The following is a 22,426-nucleotide window of genomic DNA, read 5'->3' as shown; positions in this document are numbered from 1 at the left end:
TATGACAATATTCTCCTCCATCCGTCAGTTCAGTTTTGACAACATGCCTGTCATTATCAGGAGTGTGTAGGCAATGATTAGAAAAAGAGAAATGACAGTGCTGTTGCAACAAAGGTGGATGCCATTAAGATAAGCCAAAGCCACAGATATTTAGCTGCAATTAGACATTCATTCGGAGAAGGCAATGGCACCCCACTCCAGTACTTTTGCCTGGAAAATCCCATGGACAGAGGAGACTGGTGGGCTGCAGTCCATGGGGTCGCTACAGTCGGACATGACTGAGCGACTTCACTTTCACTTTTCACTTTCATGCATTGGAGAAGGAAATGGCAACGCACTCCAGTGTTCTTGCCTGGAGAATCCCAGGGATGAGGGAGCCTGGTGGGCTGCCGTCTATGGGGTCGCACAGAGTCGGACACGACTGAAGCGACTTAGCAGCAGGAGACATTCATAATCTGATTATGAGTTCAAATGTGAAGAAGATAAACACAATTAAAACTGCATGGATAAGATGTTGGAAACAAATCACTGAAGACTTATCCTGAAGATGAGATTTATTTTGGTATGCTGTAATTTTAAGTTGTCAAATAGAGTTCCTCTGTACCTGCAAGCCTTTTAGATGATCGACTTTAGAACATTTAGCATTGGCTCATCATTTCAGTTTGGTATTTTGTCTTTATCATATGCTGTGATACTTGAAAAAATGTTTCAAAACTCTTCCAAGTTGGAGTTTATCAACTCTCTGATCATTATCAGAACACTAGAAGCATTTTTCAACATATTTTTGAAAATGGTTGTAATGGATAACTCAGGGTTAAAGTATTTAGCTCATCCTCTTTTCTGTGTAGTCTATAAGTTATTGAGAATAAGTATAATTTTTGGGTGGAGATTTTTTTCTGTAACTTTTTTTTAATATTGTTTTTCTGGCTCACAGAACAACATAGGGTCATTTATCCTCACACCCCTAGTCTATTCCCTGCTCTCTTTTATTAATTCCAGAGGATTTTTACTTCTTTTAATCAGTTTTTAAGTTTTCACCTTTCTATGAAGGACTTACAATTTCTTCAGCTCCTAGCTTTTACTCTCAGCCTTTACCTGACCATATCAGCCTTCCATGTAAAAATTCACTGGGCTGCACTTTCTTTTAAAAATGATTTGGAAATTCCACAAGCAACAAATTATTATCATATACATAAAATTAAGAAAAATCTATAAAAAATCACCTATGTCTCATACCAAGAATTAACCAAAACTACACTTTGATATGGGGCTTCCCTGGTGACTCAGTGGTAAAGAATCCTCCTGCCAACGCAGGAGATGTGGCTTCAATCTCTGGGTCTGGAAGATCCCGTGGAGAAGGAAATGGCAACCTACTCCAGTAATTGTGCTTGGAGAATCTCATGGACAGAGGAGCCTGGTGGGCTACCGTCCAAGGGCTTGCAAAGGGTTGGACATGACTTAGCAGCTAAACAACAGCAACACACTTTGATATATACTCCTCAAAGTGTTTATATGTTAATAGAGCCATTACATATTTTATTTATCTCATATACATAAATAAATGGAATCATACTTCCTGTGATTTTATAATCCTTTTATTTATTCAGTCTACATCCTAGAGAGAAACCTCCATCATGAGGATCTTCCTATGTCAATAAATAAACCTCTAAAACTTGCATTTTATATCTGCTCAAATTCAATTACAGGGATGTGCCAGAATTTGCTATACTAATTCTTGATATTTAGGAATTCAGGAAGTTTCTGAGGTTATTAATTTATTAAACACGTGTTTTGAGTATCTACTATATGTCAGTCTCTGTTCTATTCCCAGATCTTGTAAATAAAGGGACAGGTAAATTTTTGCTCATATTATTTTTGAAGTGTGCCTGTGTGCTCAGTTGCTCAGTCATGTCCAGCTCTTTGCAACCCCATGGGCTGTAGCCCGCCAGACTTCTCTGTCCATGGGATGAGATTCTCCAGACAAGAATACTGGAATGGGTTCCCATTTACTTCTCCAGAGGGTCTTCCCTACCCAATGATTGAACCCACGTCTCCTACATTGGCAGAAGGATTCTTTACCACAGCACCACCTGGGAAGCCCTATTTTTGGAGAGTAGCATTCAAATAATCTCTCTTCTTTGGGTGACCTACTCTCCCATGACCACAGAGGGACTTGGTTTGTTGCCTACAGATGATCCTTTTTATACAACTTAAGGGAAAACACACTTCTGTGTACTCCATCCCTCCTTCCCTTAATGATATAAGTCACTGTCAGGCTTCTATGCTTTTGTTTGGAGACATTGATCACAGAGAGAAATTAGTGTTCTTGTAGAAATTTAAAAGAATAGCTGGGATTTTTAGTGGGTATTTACTTCAGAGTCATCTTTTCATGTCACTCTCATTCAAAATAAATGCTCCTAATTGAACATAATTTAGTACATACGAATTACAGTTTCATCTCTTAGAGGTTATATGTTCTAGTAGTTGTTTTGGTGGTAGAATTTTAAAAATCCACCTTGTGCTCCAGTATTAGTGGGATTTTGCTTTATATCTTCAACCATAAAACAGAGTTTGGCTACATGATTTCTATACTGCTTGCCAGCTCTGGACAGGGGGCATTGCGCTATCATAAAATAGTTCTTAAGGCACTGATTGGCTCAAATGATTTTAAACCTTGTTGGTATACACACATCTATGCAGTCTCTAAGCTTCTGGTTCTGATTTCCCTTAAATATGTTATATTGTTTTCTCAATCATAGGAATAGCAGGATTTTCAATAGTCTGTACTAATAATCTATACTTTGATTTCTCTCCTCTAGATTCTGGGGGATGTTTGCCCTCTCAAATGCAGAAGGGCAGCCTATTCTCCTTAGCCAATTTTCTTAACAGTCAAGTTGGTCTATAAACTGATAGAAGAACTTTTCAGAGGATTTAAAGATGATGTACTGTCGGACATTTTCTTGTTTTTGTTTCTTATAATACACAGGTGACTATTTCCCTGCTATGTACTTTTGCATGGCCAGGGTCAACTATTATCATTAGGAAATATAGGCTAAAAGTGGTAATATTAACACAATAGTTAACCTTGTTGGATTCAATTGGGCTTTCATTGCAGCTTTCCTTTTCTCATCTTTCTTGATACATGAATCTATTTTCAGAAGATGGAACACCAGGAGGATAGGAGAAATCAAAGACCTCTCCAGCCTTTAATTCTTGGAAAACTCTTCAAGTTGCTTTTGGATATTCTCAATTTCTTTCATCATTTCTCCTGAGAGAATTCAGAATTAGTGTTCAATAATTTTTTTCTTTTTGGCAAAAACAAACTCTATTAGATTTTTTTCAAGTGAGTCACTTACTACAGTTTCATAAGGTCAGATTCCAACTAGTATTTGCATTTTTAACTGACATTCAGGGAGGATTTTTAGCTGGAGTTAAAGACCAAGAGAGAAGGGACAAGCACTTATTATAGCTTGACTGTTCTGAAAATGATCTGATTTTAAAAAGGTTAAAAAATGAATATGATTATCTTATTATTCCTAATTTGAAATTACACCATTAAAGCCACATTCTACTAAAGGAATATATAATGCAAACTTATTACTATATAGTGTCACACTGAGGGATTCAGGTGTAAAGGGAAAACCCACTCCTTTGGAAGTCAGCCCATCCCCAGGTGTTGATAGGATTTGTGTAGCCCATAAAACATTCCATGAGGCATGAGGCAATGGAAACAGTGATTGATGGTGGTCTCATTTCTGTTAACCCTTTCATTCCCACTCAAGTCACCTATTGGCTTAGCCACAGACTTTGAGTCTGGGGAGAGGTCCTATAGATATCACATGTTAGTCAGCTCCAAATCATTCCCAGTCACTTCCACGGTGTTTCAGTCTGTCTCACTGAGCTGGAGATTCAGATATTCAGGGTGGAAAAAGCAAAGAAGAGGTTTGGGGCAATGTTGGCTGAATGAGTTTGAAATAGTCTCCCTAGTGGTGGGTGGAAAGGTAGGTGGATGATTGGATCTAATAATATAAGGAAAATGAAATGCAACCAAAACTGTTTGGAAGGTCCAAAGGCAAGAAACCATAAATATTCAGAATGTTAATTGCATAGTCAGAACAATTCAGCTACCCATGAAGGCAAGACTCTTCACTGTGGTTTTTCTTCTGGAAATTGACCAATGTCTGAGTACATGAAGAAGTCTAATAGATGGTAGCATCTGATCTCTACTATTTCCAGTGCATGGCAATTGACTGGCACAAATTAAATGTGAGGTAAAAGTTTATTGATTGAAAGCTCTGAATTTAAATGACCTACATCATTGGCTTCAGTTTAGGTTTGTGTCCTGGTAGCTTGTACAGGCAGTTATATATGTAGGAAATGTACTAAGGAAGACTATTCTAGTTTATTCCTGATAATATGAATAGTAAGGTTGATTGATAGAGAATAACTAAATATTACTTGCTTTTGTGTTATAAAACACACAGTAGGACCTTCAGTTCAGTTCAGTCACTCAGTCGTGTCTGACTCTTTGCGACCCCATGAATCGCAGCACTGCCAGGCCTCCCTGTCTATTACCAACTCCTGGAGTTCACTCAAACTCATGTCCATGGAGTCAGTGATGCCATCCAGCCATCTCATCCTCTGTCATCCCCTTCTCCTCCTGCCCCCAATCCCTCCCAGCATCAGGGTCTTCTCAAATGAATCAACTCTTTGCATGAGGTGGCCAACGTACTGGAGTTTCAGCTTCAACATCAGTCCTTCCAGTGAACACCCAGGGCTGATCTCCTTCAGAATGGACTGGTTGGATCTCCTTGCAGTCCAAGGGACTCTCAAGAGTCTTCTCCAACACCACAGTTCAAAAGCATCAATTCTTCTGTGCTCAGCTTTCTTTATAGTCCAACTCTCACATCCATACATGACTACTGGAAAAACCATAGCCTTGAATAGATGGACCTTTGTTAACAAAGTGATGTCTCTGCTTTTTAATATACTGTCTTGGTTGGTCATAACTGTGTTTCCAAGGAGTAAGTGTCTTTTAATTTCATGGCTGGAATCACCATCTGCAGTGATTTTGGAGCCCAGAAAAATAGTCAGCCACTGTTTCCACTGTTTCCTGATCTATTTCCCTTAGTAAATGAATAATCAATGCAACTTGTTTTTAAAATACTTAATATATTCTAGACACTGGGTGTATTGCTTTATTTGCTGTTGCTGCTGCTGCTAAGTTGCTTCAGTCGTGTCTGACTCCGTGTGACCCCATAGACGGCAGCCCACTAGGCTCCCCCGTCCCTGGGATTCTCCAGGCAAGAACACTGGAGTGGGTTGCCATTCCCTTCTCCAATGCATGAAAGTGAAAAGTGAAAGTGAAGTCCCTCAGTCATGTCTGACTCTTAGCGACCCCATGGACTGCAGCCCACCAGGCTCCTCCATCCATGGGATTTTCCAGGCAAGAGTACTGGAGTGGGGTGCCTTTGCCTTCTCCGATTGCTTTATTTACATTATCTCATTTCTTTTCTATTACTCCCATTTGGCTGAAGTCTGTCTTATTCACTTTCTCACTATGCTCTTAACCCTTCAACATGTTGCCATGGATTTATAGTTCTTCATCAATGAATTTAAAACTCTTCTTTATAAATCCATTAATGGATATTTTATTTTGGTCCTTATTCTAGTTATGTATGGCAGAATAGTATTGAGTTTCCCGTAGTTGGTGTCTTTTTGATTCAAAATTTATTGAACTTCTATGAACACGATGTTGTCCTAGCTGCTATAAGACATAGTTTTAACTATTTAAGGGCAGAGATTATGTTTCACTCGTTTCTTAGCCTCAGAATATCTACCTAATAGAGAACTTTACCTATAAAAGCTGACAAACATTTTGCTGTGCAATTGTGAATTAAAATAGCAAAAAAACAGTATCATAAATTCTGTAAGGTAATATAAATGCCAAAGAAATGTTTTAAGCAAAATGAGCTATGAATTCTAAAGTGAGAGAAATCATTGCGGGTGGGGATACCTGGGACAGTTGGCTCTGGTAGTTTTGTAGCAGGCTTTGAAATTCCCCCAGTTAGGTTGTTTCTGGTAATCCCTAACTGCTTTTCAGTAGTGATTTGCAGGACATTTCCTTACATGAGAAGAGTCTGAGCACTTGTTTTGGGAACAAGAAATGTGAGGATGGAAGAGCCCTGTTTTACTCAGGCGGTGGGGAGAGTCAGGGTTGGGATGCCAGAGGGGGACCACGTCAAATCAGAGATGGGGTCATGGCAGCTGAAGGGAAAGTGGACAATAGGCTGGAGAATCAATCAGATTCAGGTATCGTTTATAACCAACAGTCTAATGGCAAGAAACATCAAGGAGAAATCCAGTATCGTAAGCTTCAGAGATTAAATATTTCTTGACCTCAATAATAATGGGAATGTTAAGAAGGAGAAAAAAAATCAGTAAAATGTAACAATTCAAAATCAATTTCACTTTACACACCAATTTTCAGACAAGTATCTGATGACTTTGGAAATATAGTATATCTAATAGGTGCACTCATGTTTGTGTGTAAATTTTGAATCAAATTAGTCATAATACCTATATGTTTATGTATTATTTTCTAAGCACCACGAATATAATTTCTTAATGCCGTATTTTGTTCATCTTTTTATCCTTGGTACTTATCATAGTGTCTAATTTATAGTAAGTGCTCAACGAGTATTTGAAATATGAATAAGTTTTCATTAGAATATTAGTAGTATTCAGAACTTTAGGAATTCATTCTTGAGCTTCAATTTATCATATCAGAATGCATTATAACCACAGTTACAGTAAATCTACTATGACATGAAACACACCACACCAAGGAAACTTTGTTTTATTCTGATTGCTGGTTTTGAACTGATTTTGAGATAAGAAACATGTAGATTAAATGTGGTCACATTCAGACTTTAAAAAAAAAATAAGCCCCTTATCTATCCTTGTCATTGATGTGTACAATATGCAATCAAGTAAGATTAGAACAGTCATTTGAAATCCATCCTGGTTTCTATAACACCAGTTATTTGTAACAGTTTATTTACTTTCACCTTTCACTAAGAAGTCTATTATTTTATATAGACCTGCTCTCCAGGTGCCCTCACATTAGTATGAAAAAAAAAAGAGGTCAATCAATTTAGTACACATATGAGAAAATAAGATAATGCAGAATAACATCTAAAAAACAGTGAGAGGCAGAATTGTTTGATTGTATAAGAGTATTTTAGGAGAGAGTAGATTAGTTTTTAATAGTCAAAAAGAAATGATAGGGTCCCATATTGAACTCGAGTTGGAAGAGGCGAGTCCGGTCTCAAAATGGAGGTAAACCGCTGCCCGGTCACCCCCAGCCCGACTCCGGCCGTTGCCGCCGCCGCCGCCGCCGCCGCCGCCGCCGCCGCCGCCGCCGCCGCCGCCGCCGCCGCCGCCGCCGCCGCCGCCGCCGCCGCCGCCGCCGCCGCCGCCGCCGCCGGGGGGAGGAGGGTCATGATCCCAAGGAACCAGAGCAGTTGAGAAAGCTGTTTATTGGTGGTCTGAGCTTTGAAACTACAGATGATAGCTTAAGAGAACATTTTGAGAAATGGGGCACACTTACAGATTGTGTGGTGATGAGAGACCCCCAAACAAAATGTTCCAGGGGCTTTGGTTTTGTGACTTATTCTTGTGTTGAAGAAGTGGATGCAGCCATGTGTGCTCAAGGTTGATGGGCGTGTAGTGGAACCAAAGAGAGCTGTTTCTAGAGAGGATTCTGTAAAGCCTGGTGCCCATCTAACAGTGAAGAAAATTTTTGTTGGTGGTATTAAAGAAGATACAGAAGAATATAATTTGAGAGACTACTTTGAAAAGTATGGCAAGATTGAAACCATAGAAGTTATGGAAGACAGGCAGAGTGGGAAAAAGATAGGATTTGCTTTTGTAACTTTTGATGATCATGATACAGTTGATAAAATTGTTGTTCAGAAATACCACACTATTAATGGGCATAATTGTGAAGTGAAAAAGGCCCTTTCTAAACAAGAGATGCAATCTGCTGGATCACAAAGAGGTCGTGGAGGTGGATCTGGCAACTTTATGGGTCATGGAGGAAACTCTGGAGGTGGTGGGGGTAACTTTGGCCGTGGTGGAAACTTTGGTGGAAGAGGCGGCTGTGGTGGTGGAGGTGGTGGCAGCAGAGGGAGCTATGGAGGAGGCAATGGTGGATATAATGGATTTGGAGGGGATGGTGGCAACTATGGCAGTGGTCCTGGTTATAGTAGTAGAGGAGGTTACGGTGCTGGTGGACCAGGAGGACATGGAAACCAAGGTGGTGGATATGGTGGCGGTGGTGGAGGATATGATGGTTACAATGAAGGAGGAAATTTTGGAGGTAACTATGGTGGTGGTGGAAACTATAATGATTTTGGAAATTATAGTGGACAACAGCAGTCAAATTATGGACCCATGAAAGGGGGTAGTTTTGGTGGAAGAAGCTCGGGCAGTCCCTATGGTGGTGGTTATGGATCTGGTGGTGGAAGTGGTGGATATGGTAGCAGAAGGTTCTAAAAACTCAGAAGAAAAGGGCTACAGTTCTTAGCAGGAGAGAAAGCGAGGAGTTGTCAGGAAAGCTGCAGGTTACTTTGAGACAGTTGTCCCAAATGCGTTAGAGGAACTGTAAAAATCTGCCACAGGAGGAACGATGATCCATAGTCAGAAAAGTTACTGCAGCTTAAACAGGAAACCCTTCTTGTTCAGGACTGTCATAGCCACAGTTTGCAAAAAGTGCAGCTATTGATTAATGCAAGGTCGTGTCAATTAGATGTACATTCCTGAGGTCTTTTATCTGTTGTAGCTTTGTCTTTTTCTTTTTCTTTTCATTACATCAGGTATATTGCCCTGTAAATTGTGGTAGTGGTACCAGGAATAAAAAATTAAGGAATTTTTAACTTAAAAAAAAGAGAAATGATAAATTATACAGGTAAGCTATGTATGAGATCTTTAACGTTTGAGTGCTGTGACTCAGGGAAACATGATATCTGGAAAGTTGGCAGGAGGATAGTTTTTGTTGTTGTTGTTGTTGTTTTTAGCTGGAGTCAGAGAGTTTGAACTGGATCAACTGGCAACTGAGTCTGTTTCATGGCTTTGGAGTCAAATAGCAGGTGGCTTTATGAGACTATGTTTTTGAGCTCTACCTGATGAGTGAGTGGGAAAACCCTGAAGATTTTATAGGCTATTAACATAGTTAAAAAGGAAGATTACCACAGTGCTACTGCCAAGAACTAAATAGGATAAAAAGGAACCTAAACAGGTTTATTAGTCCAGGAAACATTCTTATTTAGAAAACCTTTGAATATCCCCAGAACTAAGGATGGTTATTTCTTAGACTCTTTATTAAAAATCAGAAAATAATAGTCTTTAAGAGGAATGGGTTAATAAGATCTAGTATACATGAATTAATTAATTTATTTAACCAGTTCAAAATGATTGCTTATTATGAAGTTTCCCGGTGACAGTAAACCAATGGTCTCAGCCCTGATGACACTCATCGTCCAGTGCTAGGCAACATGAGTGGTCATACCAACGAGAGACTGGGCAGCGCCACAGAACAGAGAGAAGTGCTACAATGGGATTGGTGTTGAGTCTTTGGGGAACACATAAGGATGGCATAATTGTGCTTGGAAAAATACCCAGTGTTACTTTCTGCATCTGGCAATATTACTTTAAATTAATAAAATTGCTCATAATATGGTAATGGTAAAAGCATAGTATATATCAAGCCTTTTGTTATGTGTCAGCCCTGGGAAAATGTTTCATATGCATTATCTCATTTTAATCTGTAAAACTACCCGGCTGGATAGGCTCTAGTTTGTTTTCTTGTTGTTATTATTATCCAGATTAAGTAAAGTGAGACTTAAAAATTTGACTGTCTGTCTAATGGTCACAGAACTGGTCAGAAGTAGAGATGGGCACAGACTAAAGCTTTGCTTTAACTTTCATAAACACATATGTGAGACTTCTGAAAGAAAACACTAAGCAGGAACACAGAGTATGAATAGCTAACACAACCACTGCTCAAGATGAAAAACAACTCTCCTGCATTCAAGGAGCTATGTGCGTGCATGCATGCGAAGTCACTTCAGTAGTGTCCGACTCTTTGTGACTCTATGGACTGTAGCCCAACCAGACTCCTCTGTCCATGGGATTCTCCAGGCAAGATTACTGGAGTGGGTTGCCATGCCCTCTTCCAGGGGATCTTCCTGACCCAGGAATCGAACCCACATCTTTTATGTCTCCTGCATTGGCAGGTAGGTTCTTTACCACTAGTGCTACCGGGGAAGCCCCTCAAGTAGCTATAATTTTTGAAAAAAAATTACAATGGCCTATTTGTTGAACAGTTTTAGATCAATGGGGCTCAAATGTAAAAGTTACCTTTTGGCATCTGAGGACAGGAAATGTAAATTTAAAATGAATTGGACAGCAGCAAAGTCACTCACTAGAACAGAAATCCTTTTCAATAATAGCAACTCAAGTCTTCTTTGGCACAGAAGAATTGTGAAATATTTATGTATGATCGAAGCAGCAGTACCAGACAAAGAAACGATTCACAATCCTTCCAATAATAGGTTTGGAAGTAGGCAAACATCTTTTTAATGCAGTGTAGGAACCAGTTTAAGGTTAATTTTTAAGCTGAAATGTTTGATTTTTAGTTTTCTTGTTTGTCTTCTGTGTGTCAAAATTTTCCAGCTTAAAAATGGTTACTGTAACAAATGAGGAAAGATACCAATTTCATGAAAATCAGAGGACATAATTTATGTACCAGTCCCTTATTTTGTAAAAAGTGGCTAATGCTATTATACATAACATAACCTTCAATGGAGTGATCGTTTCCTCAGGTGATGTCTTGTGATTAAGAAGCCGTTCAGTGGCACAGAGAAGGACAGCGGCATGATTGCTTCCTCTCCAAATCGTGCCTGAATAATAAGTAGTCCAGGTAAGAATAACTTGGTTATTATTGAGGTGTCTTCATTTTGTAGGCTTAGAACCTTTCATCAGTTATTTTAGCCTCACAGGGTGAATTTGAACATTTTAGTTCTTTTAAAGTCACACAACACTCAAAATACTATCGGGGGAGAAGAGCTGGGACTGAGGATGGGTTATAAAAAGTCATTTTTTTCCCATCCTAACACCAATATTAAAGTGATCATATCTTGCATCTACTGATTCTTAAATAACAATTTGGCTCATCAAATCCAGACATATCAAAAGAACTCAATCTAGTTGAATCTAACAACTGCCTTGAGCAATAATTACTAGATAAAAGAGGAGGGTATTAAAAATGCACTACAAAACAAAGGCAAAACAAAATGTAAGTGGAATTAATGACTTATGTCCAATTATACCCAAAATATGTAGTAACCAAAAGAAATAACCAAATTGATACGAAAATTCCTCAAGTAGAGTGATATTGTGTTGAAAGTGAAAGTGTTAGTCACTCAGTCGTGTCCAGCTCTTTGTGATTTCATGGACTTTAGCCCACTAGGCTTCTCTGTCCATGGAATTATCCAGGCAGGATTACTGGCATGAGTAGCCTTTTCCTTCTCCAGAAATCTTCCCAACCCAGGAATTGAATCCAGGTCTCCTGCACTGCAGGCAGATTCTTTACCGTCTGAACCACCAGGGAAGCTGATTGCTGCATTCTTAAATTTCCTAAGTGATAAGGAATCTTAGTTCTTTAAAATGTAAAAACAATTTGTTGTACTGTGTCTAAATAATGAACTATAAAGTAAAACTGACATAAAATTATGCATCTTAAAGCTAAGAAAAAGTTAGAGATATTTGGTACACACCAGGTACAAAAGACTCAAGTACAAATAAAAAGACTTTTCAGGTAGCTTCCGACCAAAAACTTGCTCAAGACCTTGGGAATGACAGTGTATTAAAAAGCAGAGACATTACTTTACTTTGCTGACAAGGTCTGTATAGTCAAAGCTATGGTTTTACCAGTAGTCATGTATGGATGTGAGAGCTGGACCATAAAGAAGGCTGAGCACTGAAGAATTGATGCCTTCGAACTGCAATGCTGGAGAAGACTCTTGAGAGTCCCTTGGACTGCCAGGAGATCAAACCGCTCAATCCTAAAAGATATCAACCCTGAATATTCATTGGAAGGACTGATGTTGAAGCTGAAACTCTAATACTTTGGCCACCTGATGTGAAGAGCTGACTCATTGGAAAAGATCCTGATGCTGGGAAAGATTGAAGGCAGAAGGAGAAGGGGATGACAGAGGATGAGATGGTTGGATGGCATCACTGACTCAATGGGCATCAGTTTGAGCAAACTCCAGGAAATAGTGAAGGACAGGGAAGCCTGGAGTGCTGCAGTCCATGGGGTCAGAAAGAGTCGGACAGAACTGAGCGAGGGAACAACAAAAAGTACAAAAGAAGAAGCAATTAATTTAAAGTTGTGAATTAAATAACATATGTTAAGTAAATAAAAAGACTTTTCAGGTAGCTTCCAATAAAAAACTTGCTCAAGAACTTGGAATTGACTTCAGAAGTGCTTTAAGCCTCAGCTCATATTCCCAGTTTAAATGGTTATTGTATATTCTTTGAGATATTACATATTTTTTGAGGTATCAAGAAGAGCTGCCTAGTCTGTGTTTGTTTTCATATTTGCTTCAAATTGCTTATAAACTTGTAACTGGCAGTAAATTATGTCAATGCCTTGTGACCCCCATAAATAAGAAAAGCATGCAGGTGCTTGTCATTTAATTCAGCTTATAACTGTCAGAACAGGTTTTGTCATTGGAGATGAGTCTGGCTCAATTTACTAGATCTTATTCATGAGCGTATTTAACCAGAATGAGAAAAGTATATAGTGATCATTTCAAACAATTATCATTTTATTTTTAAAGGAAAATTGTCGAAAATTAAAAATTTCACCTATATGGAGAGATGTTTGCAAAGGAAAAAATTCTTCATCAATTCCGGGTCATAAGTTGGTGTTATTGAGCTGCTTTTTTGCAAATTAAAAAACTTGGAAGTAAAGTTACCTTGCTTAATGTCAGATAGAAAGGAAGTATAAGAATCAGGGCTTAAACCATGGGTATCTGATTTTTGGTTTAATACTTTTCCCACTAAACCATAATTACTATTTTAAATCTATTTAATATTGCAGTGTTACCAAGATCCATGATTTACACTATTTGTACTGTTGCCAATACTGTTACCTAAATATTCAGTTCAGTTCAGTTGCTCAGTCATGTCCGACTCTTTGCAACCCCATGAATCGCAGCACGCCAGGTCTCCCTGTCCATCACCAACTCCCGGAGCTCACTCAGACTCATGTCCATCGAGTCAGTGATGGTATCCAGCCCTCTCATCCTCTGTCATCCCCTTCTCCTCCTGCCCCCAATCCCTCCCAGCATCAGGGTCTTTTCCAAAGAGTCAAGTCTTCACATCAGGTGGCCAAAGTATTGGATTTTCAGCTTTAGCATCATTCCTTCCAATGAACACCCAGGACTGATCTTGCAGTCCAAGGGTCTCTCAAGAGTCTTCTCCAACACCACATTAACCAATTCTTTGGCGCTCAGCTTTCTTCACAGTCCAACTCTCACATCCATATATGACCACTGGAAAAACCATAGCCTTGACTAGATGGACCTTTGTTGGCAAAGTAATGTTTCTGCTTTTGAATATGCTATCTAGGTTGGTCATAACTTTCCTTTCAAGGAGTAAGCGTCTTTTAATTTCATGGCTGCAGTCACCATCTGTAGTGATTTTGGAGCCCAGAAAAATAAAGTCTGACACTGTTTCCACTGTTTCCCCATCTATTTGCCATGAAGTGATGAGACCAGATGCCATGATCTTAGTTTTCTGAATGTTGAGCTTTAAGCCAACTTTTTCACTGTCCACTTTCACTTTCATCAAGAGGCTTTTGAGTTCCTCTTCACTTTCTGCCATAAGGGTGGTGTCATCTGCATATCTGAGGTTATTGATATTTCTCCCGGCAATCTTGATTCCAGCTTGTGTTTCTTCCAGCCCAGTGTTTCTCATGATGTACTTTGCATACAAATTAAGTAAGTAGGGTGACAATATACAGCCTTGATGCACTCCTTTTCCTATTTGGCACCAGTCTGTTGTTCCATGTCCAGTTCTAACTGTTGCTTCCTGACCTGCATATAGGTTTCTCAAGAGGCAGATCAGGTGGTCTGGTATTCCTATCTCTTTCAGAATTTTCCACAGTTTATTGTAATCCACACAGTCAAAGGCTTTGGCATAGTCAATAAAGCAGAAATAGATGTTTTTCTGGAACTCTCTTGCTTTTTCAATGATCCAGAGGATGTTGGCAATTTGATCTCTGGTTCCTCTGACTTTTCTAAAATCAGCTTGAACATCTGGAAGTTCACGCTTCACATATGCTGAAGCCTGGCTTGGAGAATTTTGAGCATTACTTTACTAGTGTGTGAGATGAGTGCAATTGTGCAGTAGTTTGAACATTCTTTGGCATTGACTTTCTTTGGGATTGGAATGAAAACAGATATTCATAAATGTGTGTAATTATTAATCATTTGGAAGATACAACAAAAGGTTGTGCATTATCTTCCAGCTTTATTAGGGTATAACTGAAAAGTAAAAATTGTATATATTTCAGGTTCAGTGTGATGGTTTGTTATACTTACCCATTTTGAATGATAACCATGTCAAGTGAATTAACATATTCATCATCTCTCAAAGTTGTCTTTGTGTGTGTGTGTGGAGGGAGGTGAGAACTCTCAAGATCTACATTCTTAACAAATTTCAATATGAAGCATAGTGTTATTAACTATAATGACCAAGCTGTACATTAGCTCCCCAGAACATTTTCATCTTGTAACTGAAAGTTTCCATACTTTGATCAACATCTCCTTATTGCTCCCATCCCCAGTCCCTATTGAACACCAATATAACCTCTGGTTCTATGTGTTCTTTCTTAGGTTGCACACAGAAGTGAGATCATACAACATTTGTCTTCTTTATTTCGCTTAGCATAATGCCCTCAAGGCTTATCCATGTTGTCACTAACAGCAGGATTCTTTCCTTTTTATGGCTGAATTATACTACATTGTTTATTTATATAACATGTCCTTTTCCATTGATCAGTTGATGAACACAGGTTGTCTGTGTCTTGTCTATTGTGAACAAATTCTTTAAGATACTGATATCATTTCCTTTGCATATGTGCCCTGTAGTGGGATTGCCTGATCATGTAGTAGTTTTATTTTTTATAGTTTGAAGACCTCCAGTGCATTTTAAAAGTGAAAGCACATTTAAATAAGACCATCAATGTTATCTGCTTTTATCTTTCTGAAAATTTTCAGTGGTTTGAATGGTCAAATAGGTGCAATACTCTGATCTGATATGGGTGTGATATTTCAGATGTTACAGAATGAGAGAAAGAATGCCTGCCTACAAAGACTTGACAACAAGGTGTGGTTGAACAGGGAGCTAGAAAATTGGACACTGGGAATCACTTTTGTATATGAGTGTCAAATATTATGAATTGTAAAAATGAGGTAGAGGATTCCCCATGGTGTCTGTTGGCTCATTCTTTCTTCTCTCTCCTTTTCTCTTCCTGTGTCCACACTCTGTATTTCTAACAATCTGTCTGATTCACATGATTATTACTTGTCTGGTCCCAAAATATATGAATTCCAATGTCTTTTTTCCCTCAAGAATTCTGTAGCTTTTTCATCTACAATGGCCTTATTGTATATGTCATTGCATGAGTGCTAAGTCACTTCAATCGTGTCCTTGTCTGACTCCTGGGTTGCCACGCCCTCCTTTAGGGGATCTGATCTCTTACATCTCTTGAATTAGCAGGCAGGTTTTTTGCCACTAGTGTCTTTTGGGAAGCCCATATATGTCATTACAAACAAATAATAGCTAAGGTCTGCTTCTTTTAAAAGACTATACAATTTGGGGGCTAAAAGATCTGTTTTCAATTTATTTTAGGATCTTCAAATACCAAAACAAAACGTGTCCCTCACAAAATCACTGGGACGACCCAGAGGGATGGTATGGGGAGGGAGGAGGGAGGAGGGTTCAGGATGGGGAACACATGTAAAACTGTGGTGGATTCATTTTGATATTTGGCAAAACTAATACAATTATGTAAAGTTTAAAAATAAAATAAATTAAAAAAATTAATGAAGTTAATCTAATTTGTAATTTATGGAAATTCATAAGAAGTGCATTAATTTTTGGACTCATCAGCCAAGGGAGACAAAGTTAGTTTTCTTAAGCCTAAATGAGCTGAAAGGAATCGAAACCTGTGATATAAAAAAATAAAAAGGTTTCCAGCGTTCTGTCTGATAGTCTTGGATTCATGGAGGTGGCTTCCCTCTCTTGAAGCCTCTCATCCCTAATCCTGATTTCTTTTTAAAAGAGGATAAGAAACACAAGCTGGAATCAAGATTGCCGGGAGAAATATCAATAACCTCAGATACGCATGTAACACCACCCTTATGGCAGAAAGTGAAGAGGAACTAAAAAGCCTCTTGATGAAAGTGAAAGTGGAGAGTGAAAAAGTTGGCTTAAAGCTCAACATTCAGAAAACGAAGATCATGGCATCTGGTCCCATCACTTCATGGGAAATAAATGGGGAAACAGTGTCAGACTTTCTTTTTCTGGGCTCCAAAATCACTGCAGATGGTGACTGCAGCCATGAAATTAAAAGATGCTTACTCCTTGGAAGGAAAGTTATGACCAACCTAGATAGCATATTCAAAAGCAGAGACATTACTTTGTCAACAAAGGTCCATCTAGTCAAGGCTATGGTTTTTCCTGTGGTCATGTATGGATGTGAGAGTTGGACTGTGAAGAAGGCTGAGCACTGAAGAATTGATGCTTTTGAACTGTGGTGTTGGAGAAGACTCTTGAGAGACCCTTGGACTGCAAGGAGATCCAACCAGTCCATTCTGAAGGAGATCAGCCCTGGGATTTCTTTGGAAGGAATAGCTAAAGCTGAAACTCCAGTACTTTGGCCACCTCATGCAAAGAGTTGACTCATTGGAAAAGACTGTGATGCTGGGAGGGATTGGGGGCAGGAGGAGAAGGGGACGACAGAGGATGAGATGGCTGGATGGCATCACTGACTCGATGGACATGAGTCTCAGTGAACTCTGGGAGTTGGTGTTGGACAGGGAGGCCTGGCAGTGCTGCGATTCATGGGGTCGCAAAGAGTCGGACACGACTGAGTGATCTGATCTGATCTGATACATGTACACTATGATCTATCTATATATACACAGACAAATACACATATATACATATACAAACACAAATATATTATATATACTATGCTGTATATAATCATGTATGTATATATACTGTTGTGAAATATATATTAATAGTTATTATACTCTTTTTGTATATTGCTGTAGCATGAAAACTTTAAGTCATCGAAAACTGCAAAATACACATTGATTTCAAGTGAATATGGAATGTTCTCCAGGATAGATCACATACTGGGCCAAAAAAGAAGTTTTACTTATTATCTGAAAATATGATTTTAATGGTTATTGATATTTTGTTATGTACCATAGCTTCAAAACTTAATCTTCAGTAGTTAAACATTTAGGATGTTTTGCTAGTTGGAATTGCTCTTTTCAAAGTTAGAAATGGCTGTTATTTATCCAACCCATGATATCTTCTGGCATTTGAAATGGCTGCTGCCTCTTCTGATAGAAATGTCCCCTGCCTTTGATCTTCTTTCCTTTTCTCTGACTTTGCATTCCTCTCTCTTTCTCCTAAATGTAGACAGTCCTTAGAGTAGTATCCTTGGCTTTCTTACCTCAATAGACTCTCCTCTGGAAAATTCACTTTTCCCAAATCTACATTTTTCACTCTGGAAATCTCTCAGAAAGTTCTATCACCATTTTTCTCTTTCTTTTATAATTTCTTTTTCTAACTTTTTTTTTTATTGAAGGAAAATTGCTTTACAGAATTTTGTTGTTTGCTGTCAAACCTCAACATGAATCAGCCATAGGTATACACGTATCCCCTCCCTTTTGAACCTCCCTTCTATCTCCCTCCCCGTCCCACTGCTCTAGGTTGATACAGAGCCCCTGTTTGAATTTCCTGAGCCATACAGCAAATTCCCGATGGTTATCTATTTTAAATATGGTAATGTAAGTTTTCATGTTGCTCTTTCCATACATCTCACTCTCTCTTCCCCTCTCCCCATGTCCATAAGTCTTTTCTTTATGTCTGTTTCTTCAGTGCTAACCTGTAAATAAGTTCTTCAGTGCCATTCTTCTTGATTCTCTATATATGTGTTAGAATATGATATTTATCTTTCTCTATCTGACTCACTTCACTCTGTACACTAGGTTCTATGTTCATCCACCTCATTAGAACTGACTCAAATGCATTCCTTTTTATGACTTTGTAATATTCCATTATGTATATGTACCACAACTTCTTTAGCCAGTCATCTGTAAATGGATATCTAGGTTGGTTCTATGTTCTAGCTATTGTAAATAGTGCTGCAATGAACAATGGGATGCATGTGTCTTTTTGAATTTTGGTTTCCTGAGGGTATATGCATAGGAGTGGGATTGCTGGGTCATATGGTGGTTTTATTCCTAGTTTTTAAAAGAATCTCCATACCATCTTCCATGTGGCTATATCAAATTACATTCCCATCAATAGTGCAAGAACATTCCCTTTTCTCCACACCTTCTCTGGCATTTATTGTTTGTAGACTTTTTGATGATAGCCATTCTGACTGGTGTGAGGTGATAGCTCATTGTGATTTTGATTTGCATTTCTCTAATAATGAGTGATGTTAAGCATCTTTTCATGTGTTTGTTAGCCATCTATATGTCTTCTTTGGAGAAATGTCTGTTTAGGTCTTTTTCCCACTTTTTGATTGGGTTGTCTGTTTTTCTGGCATTGAGTTGTATGAGCTGCTTGTATATTTTGGAAATTAATCGTTTGTCAGTTGTTTCATTTGCTATTATTTTCTCCCATTCAGAGGGTTGTCTTTTCACCTTGCTTATAGTTTCCTTTGTTGTGCAAAAACATTTAAGTTTAATCAGGTCCCACTTGTTTACTTTTGTTTTTGTTTCCATTACTCTAGGAGGTGGGTCATAGAGGATCTTGCTTTGATTTATGTCATTGAGTGTTCTGCCTATGTTTTCCTCTAAGAGTTTTATAGTTTCTGGTCTTATATTTAGGCCTTTAATCCATTTTGAGTTTATCTTTGTGTATGGTGTTTAGAAGTGATCTAGTTTCATTCTTTTACATGTAGCTGTCCAGTTTTCCCAGCACCATTTATTGAAGAGGCTGTCTTTGCCACATTGTATATTCTTGCCTCCTTTGTAAAAAATAAGGTACCCATAGGTGCATGGGTTTATTTCTGGGCTTTCTATCTTGTTCCATTGGTCTATACTTCTGTTTTTGTACCAGTACCATACTATCTTGATGACTGTAGCTTTGTAGTATAATCTGAAGTCAGGAAGGTTGATTCATCCAACTCCATTCTTCATTCTCAAGGCTGCTTTGACTATTTGGGGTCTTTTTTGTTTCCATATGAATTGTGAAATTTTTTGTTCTAGTTCTGTGAAAAATGCCATTGGTAATTTGATAGGAATTGAATTGAATCTGTAAACTGTGTTTGGTAGTATGGTCATTTTCACAATATTGATTCTTCCTACCGAGGAACATGGAATATCTCTCCTGTTTATGTCATCTTTGATTGCTTTCATTAGTGTCTTATAATTTTCTATGTAAAGTTTTTTGTCTTCTTAGGTACATTTATTCCTAGATATTTAATTCTTTTTGCTGTAATGGTGAATGGGATTAATTTCTCTTTCTGATTTTTCATTGTTAGTATATAGAAATGCAAGTGATTTCTGTGTATAGATTTTGTCAGTCAAGTCCAAGAGGCACAAAGAGTCCCATACAGGGTAAACCCAAGGAGAAACATGTCAAGACACATACTAATCAAACTAACAAAGACTAAACACAAAGAATAATAAAAACAGCAAGGGAGAAGCAACAAATAACATACAAATTAAGCCCCATATGCCTAACAGCTGACCTTTCAGCAGAAACTACAGTCCAGAAGGGAATGGCAGGATATACTTCAAGTACTGAGAAGGAAAAATCTGCAACCAAGATTACTGTATCCAGCAAGGATCTCATTCAAAATTGATGGAGAAATAAAAAGATTTTCAGACAAGCAAAGGTTAAGAGAATTCAGTACCACCAAACTAGCTTTACAACTAATATTAAAGGGACTTATATAGTCATGATATACAAGAGAAGCAAAAAGATCTACAAAATCAACCCCAAACAGTTAAGAAAATGGCAATAGGAACATATATATCAATAGTTTCTTTAAATGTAAATGAATTAAATGCTCCAACCAATAGACAGAGACTGGCTGACTGGATACAAAAACAAGACTCATATATATGCTGTCTACAAGAAACCCACTTCAGACCTAAAGACACATATAGACTGAAAGTGAGAGAGTGGAAAAACATACTCCATACAAATGGGAAGCAAAAGAAAGCTGGAACAGCAATTCTCATATCAGACAAAATAGACCTTAAAACAAGGAGTATTACAAGAGATAAAGATGGCCAATACATAACGATCAAGGGATCAATCTAAGAGGAAGACATAACAATTTTAAATATCTATGCACCCAACATAGGAGCACCTCAATACATAAGGCAAACACTAATAGACATAAAGGGAGAAATTGACAGGAACACAATAAGGTAGGAGATTTTAACACCCCACCTGCAGAGAGTGCTCCTGGTGGTTGGGTGACGCCAGGTCTTGTATTCAAGTGGTTTCCTTTGTGTGAGTTCTCACTATTTGATACTCCCAGGTTTAGTTCTCTAGTAATCTAGGGTTTTGGAGTCAGTGTTCCCACTTCAAAGGCTCAAGGCTTGATCTCTGGTCAGGAACAAAGATTCCACACGTGGTTTGTTATGGCATTAAGTAAGATTAAAACAAATATCCAAAAATGAGAAACCAAAGATGAACACTAGACAAAGGGCAGTTACAAAATCAGGTAAATAATAATTAATGGAATATACACATATACATATACACCCATGAGCAAAGTCAAAACAGCCTGGCAAAAATAAAGTACAGTAGATTGACCTGGCAGAGGAACAGAGGAAACCAGAACAGAGGAAACCAGAAATTATATCTACCAGAACAAAATTAATTAGAGGACAAAGTGGAAAACAAAGCTAAAGCAAGGTTCCAATTGGGGAATAAAGCAATGAAAATAAATCTAACAAATATTTTAAGAGGAAAGGAAAGAAAGAAGAGAAAGAAAGAATAGATATGCCAAGTTAGATAGAGATAGATAAAGAAGATTTATATACATTAAAGATTAACTTCAAGGGGAAAAGAACAGTAGGAAAAGCAAACTAATGAATAAATGTAGAAAAATAATAATAGGTTTAAAAATTAAAATTAAAAAAGGGAAAAGAAAAAAGAAAAAAAAAAAAAAGGGAGACACCATAGAACTGCAAAAGCCCAACGCAGAGGCTGAGGTTTATAACAACAATAAAAAATATGACTGAGGAAAAAAAAAGCTCAAAAGCCTAATTAGATTTCATTGTGCCAATAAAATTGACAGCTATGACAGAAATGGGGAAAAAAAGGAAGAAAAAGAAAAAAAAAATCCAAAGAATCTACAGAATGAGTCAAAACATAAGAATAATAAATGCTTGTCTTGAGTCACTGCTGTCAGAGTCCTTTCCCTCGCTGGGAGTCACAGTCCACCTCACCTCCCTAGGATGCCCTCCAACACTGTGCTGATCTCTGGACCTGCTATGGGTGCAGCTCAGATTCGGATCTGGTCCTGCTTCTGTGTGTTCTTGCCTCCAATGTCCATGCTATCAGAACTAGTGCGTTTTCTTTTGTGGGAGCTCTCAGTGTCCTTTTATATATTCCATAGACACAGAGTCTGCCTAGTTGATCGTGCGGATTTAATCTGCTGCTTGTACAGCTGGTGGGAAGGTTTTGGGTCTTCTTCCTCAGCCACACTGCCCCTGGATTTCAATTGTGGTTTTATTTCCACCTCTGCATGTGGGTCATCCACTGGGGTTTGCTCCTGAGGCTGCCCTGGAGGACTTGGGTTTGCCCCTGTGAGGGCCAGGTGTGGAGGTGGTGCAGCTGCTGGGGTTGTAGGAATTCTGGCAGCACCAGGTACTCAGGGGAGTTGGTGGCTAGGGCAGCAGGAAATATAGTGCCTAGAAGGGCATGACAACCAGTATTGGCCAATACACTCCAGTATTCTTGCCTGAAGAGGCCCCCTCCCTGACAGAGAAGCTGGTAGGCCACAGTCTACAGGGTTGCAAAGAGTTGGACACTACTGAAGTGACCCTGAGTGCATAGATGCAAGACATTTTTTGCC

At 38.5% G+C, this 22,426-nt stretch overlaps 1 protein-coding gene and 1 pseudogene across 3 annotated transcripts in view; both read left to right on the top strand.

Annotated features, from left to right (window-relative positions):
• Positions 1-22,426, top strand: part of NXPH1 (neurexophilin 1) — a 374,390-nt gene that overhangs the window by 257,277 nt on the left and 94,687 nt on the right. The window lies entirely within an intron of this gene.
• Positions 7,458-8,939, top strand: LOC147374603 (heterogeneous nuclear ribonucleoprotein A3 pseudogene; annotated as a pseudogene). The gene has a single exon (XR_015162951.1). The product of XR_015162951.1 is annotated as a heterogeneous nuclear ribonucleoprotein A3 pseudogene (transcript).

Source organism: Bos grunniens, chromosome 4 (assembly GCF_055505025.1).
Source record: "Bos grunniens cultivar Pamir isolate PY7600 chromosome 4, Bosgru_T2T1.0, whole genome shotgun sequence".
In the NCBI taxonomy this organism is placed as follows: domain Eukaryota; kingdom Metazoa; phylum Chordata; class Mammalia; order Artiodactyla; family Bovidae; genus Bos; species Bos grunniens.
The sequence above is the reverse complement of the archived record's forward strand: the minus strand, read 5'-3'. Positions and strand labels throughout refer to the sequence as shown.